The 15,407-nt window shown below is 37.1% G+C and overlaps 1 protein-coding gene across 2 annotated transcripts in view; it reads right to left on the reverse strand.

Annotated features, from left to right (window-relative positions):
- The window catches only part of STXBP5L (syntaxin binding protein 5L), a 336,858-nt gene that overhangs the window by 234,477 nt on the left and 86,974 nt on the right, over nucleotides 1-15,407 (reverse strand). The gene's annotated exons all lie outside the window — the stretch shown is intronic.

Consider the following 15,407-nt stretch of genomic DNA (forward strand, 5'->3'; position numbering starts at 1 on the left):
GAAACAGAAATGGCTCTGTACCCCTGAGAACTCAGCTATAGTTTCATGCAGCTTGGGGTCTGTCACAAATATGCACTATATACCAAGAGATCTGGAAGAGTCACTCCCACCCAGGCATCAGATGGTAGTCACACAGACCTCATTTCAGCTGTGGACCCAGAAGTGGTATTTGAACCAGCTCTAGCTCTTCTTGGCTGCAGTGCAGGAGCCACTGGAGGTAACCCCAGCAAACTCAAGCAAACCATAGATTCTGAGATGGCATTGTAACTGGGCTCTAGCCCATCCCAGCCATAGTGTAGGAACAGTCTTGCTGGCACAGGGATCCTATGCCCCTAGAGATCCTAAAAGGGCCCTATATGTGGCTTCATCTTCCTCACAGCAACAGTCTGTTAGTAGTCCTGAGGGTCCAGGGTCCCAGCAGAAGACATTCCCATCTATGCATCTGAAGATCTAGGAAGGGCTCCATACTCTCTACTCCCTACCGCTTCCAGCCATAATCCACAGGTAGGCCTGCTGGCATGAGAACCAGGCTGCAGACACTCCTATCTGTGCTTACAGGGACCTTGAAAGGGCCAAAACATGATCCCAGCCGCCTAACAGTCATAATCAGCCAGCAGTCCTTTGGGTCCAGGGTCCCAGTAGGAAACATGCCTGGCTGCAACCCTGATGACTCTGAAAGGGCCCTATATTCAGTTCCAGCTCACCCAACTGCCATCTGCTAGGCAGTGCCATCTATTGCCACAGGGACCTAGCAGAAGACATTCCTGTTTGTACTCCCAGAGATCCCTATACTGGGTACCAGCCCCTCTCAGCTTCAATCTATGAGCAGTCCTATAGGCACAAGGACCTTGTAAGAGATACAGTTGCACCCCAAAAGATCCTGAAAAGGCCCTATACTTGGTTTGAGCCCCTCTAGCCATGGTCAGGGACCAATCCAGCCTATCAAGTGACTTGGAGAGAGACATACCCATCTGTGCCCCTAGGGCCAGATCTGCAAACTTAATATTGGCTGTGGAATGTGAAACAGCCCTGAGGCTCAGTTCCAGCACCTCTCAGCCACAGATCAGGGTCAATCCTGCCCACCCAGGGAGCCATCCAGTAACTAGATAGCAGTCCTACCAGGGATATGGTGGTAATCACACCCGCCATTTACTTGAGCATAGGCTCGCTGTCTATTTACCTGATAATAGGACCCACATATAAGCCCTTGTCCAGTACCACCCTACTGACAAGGCACTAATGGCAGTTGTATGCACCCAGGGGCCAGAAATGATCCACATTGGCCTAAGCCCTGGTAACAAACCCAACAACAGACTCCACTGCAGATCCAGTGACAGCCTTGTAACTGGCTCCAACACAGCACACCTGCAATTCTGGAGATAATACTATCAGCTCAGGGAATGGAACAAGAGATGGACTTTATCTTCCATTCTATAAAGACTGAAAGAAGGGTTTGCTCCTGCAAAAGCACAGACATCAATACAAGGCAACATGGATCATGAAGAAACAAACATAAAGCACCACCAAAGAATACTGATAGCATTTCAGCAATGGACTCCAAAGAAATGGAAATCTATGATTTGCCAGCAAAGAAATAAAAATAATCATCTTAAGAAAATGTGAATGAAAATGCAAAAGAACACCGATAGACAACTGAACAAAATTAAGAAAACAGTTCGTGAACAAAATGCATTTAATAAAGAAACAGAAACCATAAAAAGAACCAAACAGAAATCCTGAAGCTCAAGAATACAATGTCAGAAATGAAAATTTCAAAAACAGAGCCTAAATAACAGCCCTGATCACACAAAAGACTTAGCAAACTCAAAGACAAATGATCTGAAATTAACCAGTTAGAGAAACAAAAAGAAGAGTGAAGAAAGCCTAAGTAAATTATGGGATACCAACAAGCAAATGGGCATTTGCATCATGAGAGTCCCAGAAGAAAAAAGAAGAGGAAAAAAAGCAAAAATATCATTTAAAGAAAAAAATAGCTGAAAACTTCCCAAATCTTGGGAAAGCTATATATATCCAAGTACAGGAAGCTGAAAGAAACTCAAGCAAGATCAATCCAAAGATTTCTCTGAGAAACATTATAACCAAAATGCTTAAAGATAATGAAAAGGAGATAATTTTGAAAGTAACAAGAGAAAAGCAATTTTTTACTACAAAAGAACCCACATAAGTCTATCAGTGGATTTCTCTGCAGAAACCCAGAAGGCCAGGAAGTAGTGTGATGATATATTGAAAGTAATGATATAAAAAAGCTGCCAGCCAAGAATACTATACCCAGAAAAACTGTCCTTCAGAAATGAAGGAAAGATAAAGACATTCCCAAACAGTAGCTAAGACTTCATTACCACTAAACCTGATGCTACAAAAAATGCTAAAGGGAGTTCAAGCTGAAATGAAAGGACACTATGTAACAAGATGAAACATAAGAGCGTAAAATTCACTGGTAAGAGTAAATATATAGTTAAATTCAGAATACCCCAGTACTATAATGGTGGTATATAAATCACTTTTATCTCTATTATAAAAACTAAAAAAAACATTTAAAATATTATAGCTACAATCATTTGTTAATGGATGCACAATATATAAAGAATAAAATGTGACAACAATATGATAAAATGTTGGAGGACAAGTAAACGTGTAGATTTGGTATGTGATTGAAAGTGAGTTGTTATCAGCCTAAAATAGACTGTTATATCTCTAAGATGTTTTACATAAGCCTCATTATAACCAAAATGAAAATCTATAGTATTTACATAAAAGGTAAAGAGAAAAGGATTAAAGCATAAATATATATATATATATATATATATTTGTGTGTGTGTATATACATATATAGATATATATACACAAAAAAATAACAAATTCAGAATTGAAAAAGAACAAAGGAATAAAGGAAATAAAAAATTCAGAAAACAATTTAAAAATGGCAATACTAGTACTTACCAACAAATAATTAACTTAAATGTAAATGAACTAATTCTTTAATCAAAAGATACAATGGTGGCTAATCAGATTAAAAAAAAGATCCAATGATATATGGTCTATATGAGACTCTCTTTAGCTTTACAGATACACATAGGCAGAAGTTGAAAGGATGGAAAAAGATATTCCATGCAAATGGTAACCCAAAGAGAGCATGAGTGCTTATACTGAAGACAGATAAAACAAACTTTTAGTCAAAATCAGTGGCAAGAGGAAAAAGTCACAATGTAGTGATAAAGAAGTCAATTCATCAAGAGAATATAACAATTATAAATATATATGCATCAACACTGGAGCACCTAAATATTTAAAGTGAATATTAGAACTGGAAGGAGAATTAGAAGGCAATACAATAATAGTAGGACACTTAAATACCCTACTTTCAACATTAGAGAAAGCATCCAGACAGACTTAATAAGAAAACAGTGAACCTAAATAACACTACAGACCAAATGGACCTAACAGACACATAAAAATATTCCATTCAAAAAACCTGAATACAAAAAAAAAAAAAAAAACCTGAATACACACTCTTCTCAAGTACATACAAAATATTCTCCAGGATACATTATATGCTGGAATACAAAGCAAGAAGATTGAAACTATTTCTAGTATCTTTTCTGACCGCAGTGCTATTACAATAAAAAATCAATAACAGGAAGAAAATTGAAAAAATTCACAAATATGTGGAAATTAAACAACAAAATTCTGAACTAATGGATTAAAAAAACCAAAAGAGAAATCATAAAGTATCCTGAGACAACTGGAAATGAAAACAAAACATACCAAAACTTATGGGATACAGGAAAGCATTCCTACAAGTTTATAGCAAAAAATGCCAAAAATAAGAGAAAAGAAAGATCTTAAATAAACAACTTAATTTTACAACAAAAGGAATTAGAAAAAGAACAAACTAAGCCTAAGTTAGCAGAAGAAAAGAAATAATAAAAATCAGAGTGGAAATAACTAAAATAGAGGCTAAAGAGATAATAGAAAAAAATCAATGAAAAAGTCAATGAAACTAAGAGCCATTTTTTGGAGGGATAAACAAAATTGACAAATCTTTAGACTGAGCAATCAAAAAAGAGAAGACTCAAATAAACCTATAAATGGAAGAGAAGACATTACACATGATCCCACAGAAATTCAAAGAATCACAGAAGCTACTTTGAACAAGTGCATGTCAATAAGTTGTATAACCTAAAAGCAATGGATAAGTTCCTAGAAACATAAAACCTACCAAGAATGAATCATGAAGAAATGGAAGATGTAAAAACACAATAATGACTAAAGGGATTGAAGCAATAATCAAAACCTCCCTTGGGACACTCTGATTGGCTCAGTTGATAGAACATCTGACTTTTTATTTTGGTTCAGGTCATGATCTCAGGGTCATGAGATCGAGCCTCACATCATGCTTCATGCTCAGCACAGAGTCTGCTTGATATTCTCTCTCCCGCTCTCTCTGTCCCTCCCCATGTTCACACTCATACTCTCACTTCCTCTCACTCTCTCTAAAATAAATGAATAAGGGCACCTGTGTGGCACAATCAGTCAAGCATCTGACGCTGGAATTTTAAAAACCAGCTACTCAGTTCTAGGAGAGCCCACAGGGCATAGGAAGCTGAGTCCCCAAATTTTAAAGAGACAGCACTACAAAAAACCCACAGGGATACAGAACAGAAGCAACAGTCTGAAAAACATCTGGGGCAGACTGGAAGGAGAGTTATTTACTAATCTTAGAGCATGTCTGGAGGGGCAGGGTTCATCGAAGGACTTCTCCAGGAACAAAGGAGCTGGCAGGTGCCATTTCTTTCCTCCACCTGCCCCCTGGAATGAACCTACTGCCACATATGGGAACCACTGCAGGACCAACATTCACTACCTAACTTGCTTTCACTGAACCTAGATCCCCAGGCTTCAATGGATCCACCCATTCCAGTCACACCTGACTCATCCATAGCATTATGGGTTTCCGCCCCACAGAAGACCAGCACAAACCCTGCCAACACCTTGTTTCCTAACCTGCATGCCTTGTGGGTCTAGCCACCTCTGGCAGTGGTGGGTACCTTATCACAGAAGATCTCCATGCACCATGTTAAAATTGTGGGCTCCACTATGCACACTGTACAGATCAGCACCAGCCTGCCCAGGTCCTGGCAACTCTGACAGGTCTTATTGTACAAAGAGACTGGCTCACATCCTGTTAAAACCGCATGTCTCACATGGCTGGTCTCACCAGCATGCAAGCCTTAAGGACACAGTGCCCCAAAATCCCCTTCAAAATATTCTTGGCTAGAGACCATTCAAGCTGCACCATGAGTCTGGCAGTGTGCAAGCAGCCCCAACAGGGACTAGCACCACTCCACAGTGACTCCTGCCATGGGGTGAAGGGAAGATAGCCACAGAGCAGTCAAATGGGGACCCTACCAGTGGGCTGGGGGAAGATAGTTGATCTGATTGCAGGCCCCATCCACTAATGAAAGCTTCTCAGGGGATAACAGGGAAAGTGTTCCACAGTTTCCTTCTACTGCATATCTGGCAAACACCATGGTCTGACTAAACCCAAGTCCAAGGCAGTCCACTAACTCTAGAGGGACCAAACACTGCCTACGACAGGCAAAGAGAGTCACTGCAGATGACTAGAATGAGAAAAAAAGCAGCCAAAAAACAACAGGGCACATGCAACACGCATAGGAGACAATACTGGAGCTCCAGGTTCTGGTGAAAAGGGGACACTGCACTGCAGGGCAGTATAAGACCTCTTCATTAGGCCATTACTTTAAAGAGAAGAGACATAGCTGACTTTCCTAACACAGAGAAACAGACAAAGAGAGTAAGACCAAATGAAACAACAGAAAAATATGTAAACTAAAGCACAGGACAAAATAACAATAAGAGACCTAATTAAAATGGATATAAGTAATATGCTGAATAGAGAATTTAAAGTAATGATCATCTTGATACTCATTGGACTTGAGAAGAGTGGAAGAAGCAGTGAGACACTTAACAAAGATAAAAAAGAACCACTCAGAGATGAAGAATACAATAAATGAAATTAAAAATACACTTGATGGAATAAATCGCAGGCTAGAAGAAGCAGAAGAATAAATTAGTAGCCTGAAGGAGAGAGTAATGGAAATTAATAAAGCTGAGAAAGTGAGAAAAAAAAGAATTATACAAACTGAGAATAGACTTAGGGAACTCAGTGACTCCATTAAGCTCCACAGAGATCCCAGAAGGACAGAGAAAAGGAGGCAAAAAATTTATTTGAAGAAATAAGAGCTGAAAACTTACCTAAACTAGAGAAGGAAACAAAAATCAAGAACCAGGAGGCACAGAGATTGCCCAATAAAATCAACCCATTACTATGCACCAAGACACATAGTAATTAAAATGGCAAAAAGCAGTGACAAAGAAAAAAATTTGTAAGCATCTAGAGAAAAGAAGACAGTTATACACAAGAGAAACCTCAAAAGTTTATTATCAGAGTTTTCAGCAGAAACTCTATATAGCCCCAAAGGGAGTGGCATAATCAAAGTGTTAAAAGGAAAAAAATCTACAGCCGAGAATACTCTATCCAGAAAGGCTATCATTCAGAATATAAGGAGAGATGGGGCACCTGGGCAGCTCAGTGGTTGAGCATCTGCCTTTGGCTCAGGTCACGGTCCTAGGGTCCTGGGATTGACTCCCCACGGGGAGCCTGCTTCTCCCTCTGCCTATGTCTTCGCCTCTCTGTGTCTCTCACGAATAAATAAAGTCTTAAAAATAAACAAAACAAAGGAGAGATAATGAATTTCCCAGACAAACAGAAGCTAAAGGAGTTCATGACATCTAAAGCAGACCTATAAGAAATGTTAAAGGGGACCCTGAGTGGAAAGGAAAGACCATGAGTAAGAAGAGTAAGAAAAGTAGGAAGCACAAAAACATTTTTTAAAGATTTTATTTATTTATCCATAAGAGACACAGAGAGAGAGAGAGGCAAAGACATAGCCAGAGGGAGAAGTAGGCCCCTCACAGGGAGCCCAATGTGGGACTCGATCCCTGGGCGGGGATCACACCCTGAGCCAAAGGCAGACGCTCAACCGCTGAGCCACCCAGGCGTCCCAGAACAAAACCGTTTCTTAAAAAAAAGGTATATCTGTAAAAATTAGTAAAGGAAATCACAAAATAAAAAATAAAAGCACATTAATTATGATCCCATACCTAAAATGTGGAAAGGGGAACAAGTAAAGAATATGTTCAAACTTAAGCAACCATCAATATAAACTACTATGTGCAGATGGTGATATATAAAAACCCAATGGCAACCACAAATCAAAAGCTACTAACAAATATGCAAAAAAATAAAGAGAAAGGAATTCATAAAAGTGAAAGTGAAGTAAATGTCATGACATACTGTCATGTCATGTCATGAAAGAAAGCCAGCAAACCATAAGACAAGACAGCAAGGGAAAAAAGAAACAGAGAAGAACTATGAAAACAACCATAAAACAAGTAATAAAATGGCAATAAATACATACCTACCAATAATCACTTTCAACGTAAATGGACTAAACACTCCAATCAAAAGACATAGGATGATGGAATGGGTAAAAAACATGGCCCAGGCAGCCTGGTGGCTCAGCAGTTTAGCGCCGACTTCAGCCCAGGGCGTGATCCTGGAGACCTGGGATCGAGTCCCACATTGAGCTCCCTGCATGGAGCCTGCTTCTCCCTCTGCCTGTGTCTCTGCCTCTCTCTCTCTCTCTCTTTCTCTCTCATGAATAAATAAATAAAACCTTTAAGAAAAAAAAACATGACCCATCTATATGCTGCCTAACAGACTCATTTCAAACCAAGGACACCTGCAGATTGAAAGTGAGGGGATGGAGAAACATTTATCATGAAAATGATGTCAATATCCACTGGAAGAAAGACAGTCTCTTCAATAAATGGTACTGGGAAAATTGGACATCCACATGCAGAAGAATGAAACTAGACCACTCTTTTTCACCATACACAAAGATAAACTCAAAATGGATAAAAGATCTAAATGTGAAACAAGATTCCATCAAAATCCTAGAGGAGAACACAGGCAACACCCTTTTTGAACTTGGCCACAGTAACTTCTTGCAAGATACATCCACGAAGGCCAAAGAAACAAAAGCAAAAATGAACTATTGGGACTTCATCAAGATAAGAAGCTTTTGCACAGCAAAGGATACAGTCAACAAAACTAAAAGACAACCTACAGAATGGGAGAAGATATTTGCAAATAACATATCAGATAAAGGGCTAGTTTCCAAAATCTATAAAGAACTTATTAAACTCAACACCAAAGAAACAAACAATCCAATCATGAGATGGGCAAAAGACATGAAGAGAAATCTTACAGAGGAAGACATAGACATGGCCAACATGCACATGAGAAAATGCTCCGCATCACTTGCCATCAGGGAAATACAAATCAAAACCACAATGAGATACCACCTCACACCAGTGAGAATGGGGAAAATTAACAAGGCAGGAAACAACAAATGTTGGAGAGGATGCGGAGAAAAGGGAACCCTCTTGCACTGTTGGTGGGAATGTGAACTGGTGCAGCCACTCTGGAAAACTGTGTGGAGGTTCCTCAAAGAGTTAAAAATAGACTTGCCCTATGACCCAGCAATTGCACTGTTAGGGATTTACCCCAAAGATTCAGATGCAATGAAACGCCAGGACACCTGCACCCCGATGTTTCTAGCAGCAATGTCCACAATAGCCAAACTGTGGAAGGAGCCTCGGTGTCCATCGAAAGATGAATGGATAAGGAAGATGTGGTTTATGTATACAATGGAATATCACTCAGCCATTAGAAACGACAAATACCCACCATTTGCTTCAACGTGGATGGAACTGGAGGGTATTATGCTGAGTGAAGTAAGTCAATCGGAGAAGGACAAACAGTGTATGTTCTCATTCATTTGGGGAATATGAATAATAGTGAAAGGGAATATAAGGGAAGGGAGAAGAAATGTGTGGGAAATATCAGAAAGGGAGACAGAACATAAAGACTCCTAACTCTGGGAAACGAACTAGGGGTGGTGGAAGGGGAGGAGGGCGGGGGGTGGGGGTGAATGGGTGACGGGCACTGAGGGGACACTTGACGGGATGAGCACTGGGTGTTATTCTGTATGTTGGTAAATTGAACACCAATAAAAATTAATTTATTAAAAAAAAGAAAATGATGTCAAAAGAAAGCAGGGATAGCAATACTTGTGTCAGACAAAATAGACTTTATAACAAAGACTGTAACAGGAGACAAAACTATATAATCACAAAGGAGACAATCCAACAAAAAGATATAACAATTGTAAATATTTATGGACTCAACAAATATATAAACAGTAAATAACAGATATAAAGGAACTAATCAATATTAATAGGATGATTATAGAGGACTTTAACAGCCCACTTACATTAATGGATAAACCATCTAATCAGAAAATCAACAGGGAAACAGTAGTTTTGGATGATACATTGGATCAAGTGGATTTAACAAATATATTCACAACACTCCATCCTAAAATAGCAGAATACACATTCTTTTCAAGTGTATATGGAACATTCTCCAGAATAGACCACATATTGGGCCACAAAACAAGTCTCAACAAATTCAGAAAAAGCAAAGTCATAACATGCATAAATGAAATCAGGAGCCGATTCTTTGAAAAGATAAACAATATTCATAAACCTCTAACCAGACACACAAAAATTTAAAAAAGGACTCAAATAAACAAAATCAGAAATGAAAGAGGAGAAATAACTAACACCACAGAAATACAAACTATTCTAAGAATATTATGAAAAATTATACATCAACAAATTAAACAACCTAAAGAAATGGATAAATTCCTAGAAACATATAACCTCCAAAGAGTGAAACTGGAACAAATAGAAAATTTGAACAAACTGAGTACTAGCAAGGAGATGGAAATCAGTAGTCAAAAAACTACCAAAAAGCAAAAGTCTAGGACCAGATGGCTTCACAGGCAAATTCTATCAATCTCTTAAAGAAGAGTTAACACCCATTCTTCTTAAACTATTTTAAAAAATAGAAGAGGAAGATTTCCAAATTTATTCTTTGAGGCCAGTGTTAGTTAACCTGTTATCAAAGCCAGATAAAGACACCATGAGAGAAAGAGAGAGAACTAAAGGCCAATATCTGATGAACATAGATGCAAAATACCTCAGCAAAATACTGGCAAACCAAATCCGTCAATACATTAAAAAAATCATTTGCTACAATCAAGTAGGATTTGTTCCTGGGTTGTGATGGTGGTTCAATATTTGGAAATCAATCAACATGATACATTTCATTAATAAGAGAAAGGGTATGATCATTTCAGTAGTTGAAGAAAAAGCATTTGACAAAGTACAATATCCATTCATGATAAAAACCTTCAACAAAATAAGAGAGAACACAACTCAACATTATAAAGGTCTCATATAAAACACCCACAGCCAAAATCATACTCAGTGAAGAAAACTGAGAGCTTTTCACCTAAGGTCAGAAATAAGACAAGGAGTCCACTTTCACTACCTTTATTCAACATAATACTGGAAGTCTTAGCCACAGTAATCAGACAACAAAAAGAAATAAAAGGCATCCAAGATGCTAAGGAAGAAGTAAAACTTTCCCTATTTGCATATAACATGATAGCATATAATAAAAAACAACTAAAGACTGATAGGACTGATAAATGAATTCAGTAAAGGCACAACATAAAAAAGTCAATATATGGAAATCTGTTGCATTTTTATACACTAAAATGAAGCAGTAGAAAGAGAAATTAAGAAAAAAATCTAATTTATAATTATACCAAAAAGAATAAAATATCAATGGGTAAACCAAATAAATGAAAGGGCTGTACCTTGAAAATTATAAAACATTCATGAAAGAAACTGAAGATGACACAAAGAAATGGAAAGATATTCCATCCTCATGGACTGGAAAAACAAATATTGTTACAATATCTATATTGCCCAAAATAATCTATATTTAATGCAAGCTCTATCAAAATACCAAAAACATTTCTTACAGAACTAGAATAAACAATTGTAAAATTTGCGTGGAACCACAAAAAACCCTAAATAGCAAAAGTAATCTTGAAAGAAGAATAAAACTGGATGTATCACAATTCCAGACTTCAAGTTATATTACAAAGCTGTAATAATCAAGAGAGTACAGTAGTGGAACAAAAACAGACACATAGATCAATGGAACAGAATAGAAAACTAAAAAATGAACCCACAATTACATGGTTAATTAATATTTGACAAAGCCAGAAAGAATATCCACTGGAAAAAACACTTTCTTCAACAAATGGCTTTGGGAGAACTGGACAGCTACATGCACAAGGATGAAACTGTACTATGTTTTTACATCACACACAAAAATAAACTCAAAATGAATTAAAAACCTAAATGTGAGACCTGAAGCCACACAAATCCTAGAAGAGAACACAGGCACTACTAACTTCTTTGAAATTGGTCATAGCAACTTCTTGTTAGATTATTTCTTCTGAGGCAAGGGAAATAAAAGCAAAAATCAACTATTGGGACTACATCAAAATTGAAAAGCTTCTGTAGGACAAGGGAAACAATCAATAAAACTAAAAGGCAACCTACTGAATCAACCAACCTATCTGAGAAGATATTTGCACATGACATATCTGATAAAGGGTTGGTAACCAAAATATATAAAGACCTTATAAAACTCAACACAACGCCCCCCCCAAACAATCCAATTTAAAAAATTAGTTATTAATAAAAATTTTCCCAAAGAAAATCTACAGATGGGCAACAGACACATGAAAAGATGTTCAACATTGCTTGTCATCAGGGAAATGAAATCAAAATTACAATGAGATATCACCTCACATCTATCAGAATGGCTAAAATTGAAAACACAAGAAACAATGAGGATTGACAAGGATATGGAGAAATGGGAACCCTCTTGCACTATTGGTAGAAAGGCAAACTGAGGCAGCTACTGTGAAAAACAGTATAGACATTTCTCAAAAAGTTAAAAACAAAACTCACCTAAGATCCAGCAATCGCATTACTCAGTATTTAAGCAAAGAATACAAAAATACTAATTCAAAGGGATACATGTACCCCAATGTTTATAGCAGCATTATTTACAATAGCCAAATTACGGAAACAGCCCAAGTGGCCAAGTGATGAATGGATAAAGATGTGGCATACATACAACGTAATATTACTTGGCCATAAAAAGGGATAAAATCTTGACACTTGCAGTTTCATGGATAGAGCTTTGAGAGTGTAATGCTAAGTGAAATAAGTCAGTCAGATAAAAACAAATATCATATGATTTTACTCAGATGTGGATACTAAGAAACAAAAGAACAAAGGGAAAAAAAGAGAGGGAGTGAAAACCAAGAGATAGACTCTTAACTATAGAGAACTGATGGTTACCAGAAGGAAGGGGTAGGGATGGGTTAAATAGGTCATGAGAATTAAGGAGAGCACTGGATATTGTATGGAAGAGTTCAATCGCTATATTGTACACCTAAAACTAATATATCATATGTTAAGTAGCGGGATTTAAATAAAAACTTTTAAAAAAATCATTTGACCATATATGCAAGGGTTTATTTATGGGCTCTCTATTCCATTGGTCTATAAATCTATCTGTGTATGTGCTAGTGCCATTTTGGTTTGATTACTGTAGCTTTGTAATAAGTTTTAAAATCAGGAAGTCTGAGACTTCTAACTTTGCTTTCTTTCAAGATTTTTTTTAAAGTAAGGCTCTACACCTAACTATGACCTAAGACCTGTGGGCCTTAGCTCACAACCCCAAAATCAAGAGTCACATGCTCTACAAACTGAGTCAGAGAGGACCCCTTCTTTTAAGATTATTTTGGCTATTTGGGGTCCCTTGGACTCCATATGAAATTTAAGATGAATTTTTCTATTTCCGCAAAAAATATCGAGTTTGACTTCATTGAATTGTGGATCACTTTGGTTAGTATTGACATCTTAACAATATTAAGCCTTTTAACACATAAACACAGAATATCTTTCCATTTCTTTATGTCTTCTTAAATTTCTTCCAGAAACAATTTATAGTTTTTGGTGTACAGTTCTTTTGCTTCCTTGGTTAAATTCATTCCTAAATATTTTAGCCTTTTTCATGTTATTGTAATTGAAGTTGTTTTAATTTCCTTTTCAGATTGTTCATTGTTACTGTACAACAACTAATTTTTGTTTGTTTATTTTGTATCCTGCAGCTTTGCTGGATTCATTTAGTAGTTCCAACAATTTTGTATGTGCAGAAGCTTCAAGGTTTCTCCTTTACTTGTGAAAGATAATTTCCTAAATAATTATATGCTGTTGAGTTTTTCTTTCAATATTTTAAATATTCTATTCCACTCCTTTTTTTCTTCCATGGCTTCTAAATAAAAGTCCACTGTAATTCCTATCCTTGTTCTTCTATAGTAAGGTGGTTTACCTCCTATAGCTTCCTTCAAAATTTCTCTTTGCATTTGCTTATCGACAATGATATTCCTACTGCAATTTTCCGTTTTTAAAAATTTATTTTGCTTCATGTTCTCTGAGATTCCTTGGTCTTCATTTGGTTTCTGTTATTAATTCAATAAAGTTCTCAGCCATTATTACTTTGAATATCGTTCTTCTGTCCATTTTGTTCCTTCTGGTAGTTCAATAACATTTATATTACACCTTCTAAAATTGTCATACATTTCTTAGAATATTCAGATGTGTTTTTCTCCCATTATTTTCTCTTTATGATTCCATTTGGGAAATTTCTATTGACCTATCTTTAAACTTTGTGATTTTTTTCCTGCCTTGAATCCAGCCTATTAATAAGACCAGCCAGCATATTCTTCATTTCTCTAGAGTGTTTTGGATTTCTGGCATTTCCTTTTGAATATTTATTTTAAAAAAAGATTGTATTTATTTTAGAGAGAGAGGGAGAGAGCATGAGCAAGGGTGAGGAGCAGAGGGAGAGGAACAAGCAGACTCCATGCTGATTGAGGAGCCTGACACAGGCTTGATTGCATGACCCTGAGATCATAACTGAAGCCTAAATCAAGAGTTGGATGCTCAACCAACTGAACGACCTGGCCACCCCTCCTTTTGAACTATTTCTTAGAGTTTTCACCTTTTTTGCTTACATTACCCATTTTACATGCATGATATCTACTTTTAAATGTGTTTTATAGTGTCTGCATTAGAGTTCTTAGCATACTAAACACAGCTATTTTAAATTCCTTGTCCTATAATTCCATAACTGTCATAGCTCAGTCTGGTTATGATACTTGCTTCATCTGTTTAGACTGCATTTTTAATTGCTTTTGGAATGCTCTGCAATTTTTTGTTGAGTTAGTTATGTTGGTATAAGCTAATAAAAACTGAGGTCAATGGCCTTTAGCTGATCATTTATGTTCATTTTTCTAGGTCTATTTGGTGGTTTATGTAGCTATTTATGTCAGAGACATCAAATATCTCTATTGTCTATTTTTGTCACCACGGTTGACTTTAGACCTATTACTCCTTAGAGAGTAATACTCTCTCCTTAGAGAGAGTCTGTATCTGTCACTAAACTAGAGCCTGGTTAGTGCTGTGATAAGGTATTCGGGGTGGGGGGGGTGTGGTTACATTCCAGTCTTTTAGTAACCCTGTATGTCAGGTGTATGACCTTTACAAGTGTTCCTGCAGCGATATAGTCTTTTCACACACTTTGGTGAGAGGAAAGCTAAAAGGAGGTAAAGTTGGAGATAAAGTTGGAAACTGCCCTTCCCATAGTTGGGATAAGGTTCTCATAGTCTTTTCCCCAGGAAAATAGATCTTTGTTAGAGAATATACCCTGAGTATATTTTACAACAATTATTCTTCTCCTTCCCTTTCTACAGTCCTGAAGAGATCCTTCTTAGATCTTTACCATGAGAGCCTAGTATACCTCTTGGAGGTAAAACCCTTGAAAATATGGGGATTCCACTAATACTTTGGCCTCCAGGAGAACTTACTTTCATGATAATCCACATTTAGTATCCAACAATTTGAAAAAATTATGATTTGAGTGTTCCTACCAGTTTATGTCTCCAGCAGCTTCTATACCAGCTGTGACTCTCTGGACTTGTTCTTCTTTCCAGATTTTGGGGTAGAGATTTTCCCTGTAACCTCAGTTCTCTAATAGGTCCAGGAAAGGATAATTTTAAGTCCGATCAACATTTTATTGATCTAAGGATGGGAATGATGATTTCCAAGCCATTTACATGCAAAAGGTGAAATCAAATATGCCATAAAACAAGTCTCAATAAATTAAGAAGGATTGAAATCATATAAATTATGTTGTCTGACCACAGTGAAGTTCAAACTCAGTAACTGAAAGTAAT

This window comes from Nyctereutes procyonoides, unplaced genomic scaffold, assembly GCF_905146905.1.
Source record: "Nyctereutes procyonoides isolate TBG_1078 unplaced genomic scaffold, NYPRO_anot_genome, whole genome shotgun sequence".
NCBI lineage: Eukaryota > Metazoa > Chordata > Mammalia > Carnivora > Canidae > Nyctereutes > Nyctereutes procyonoides.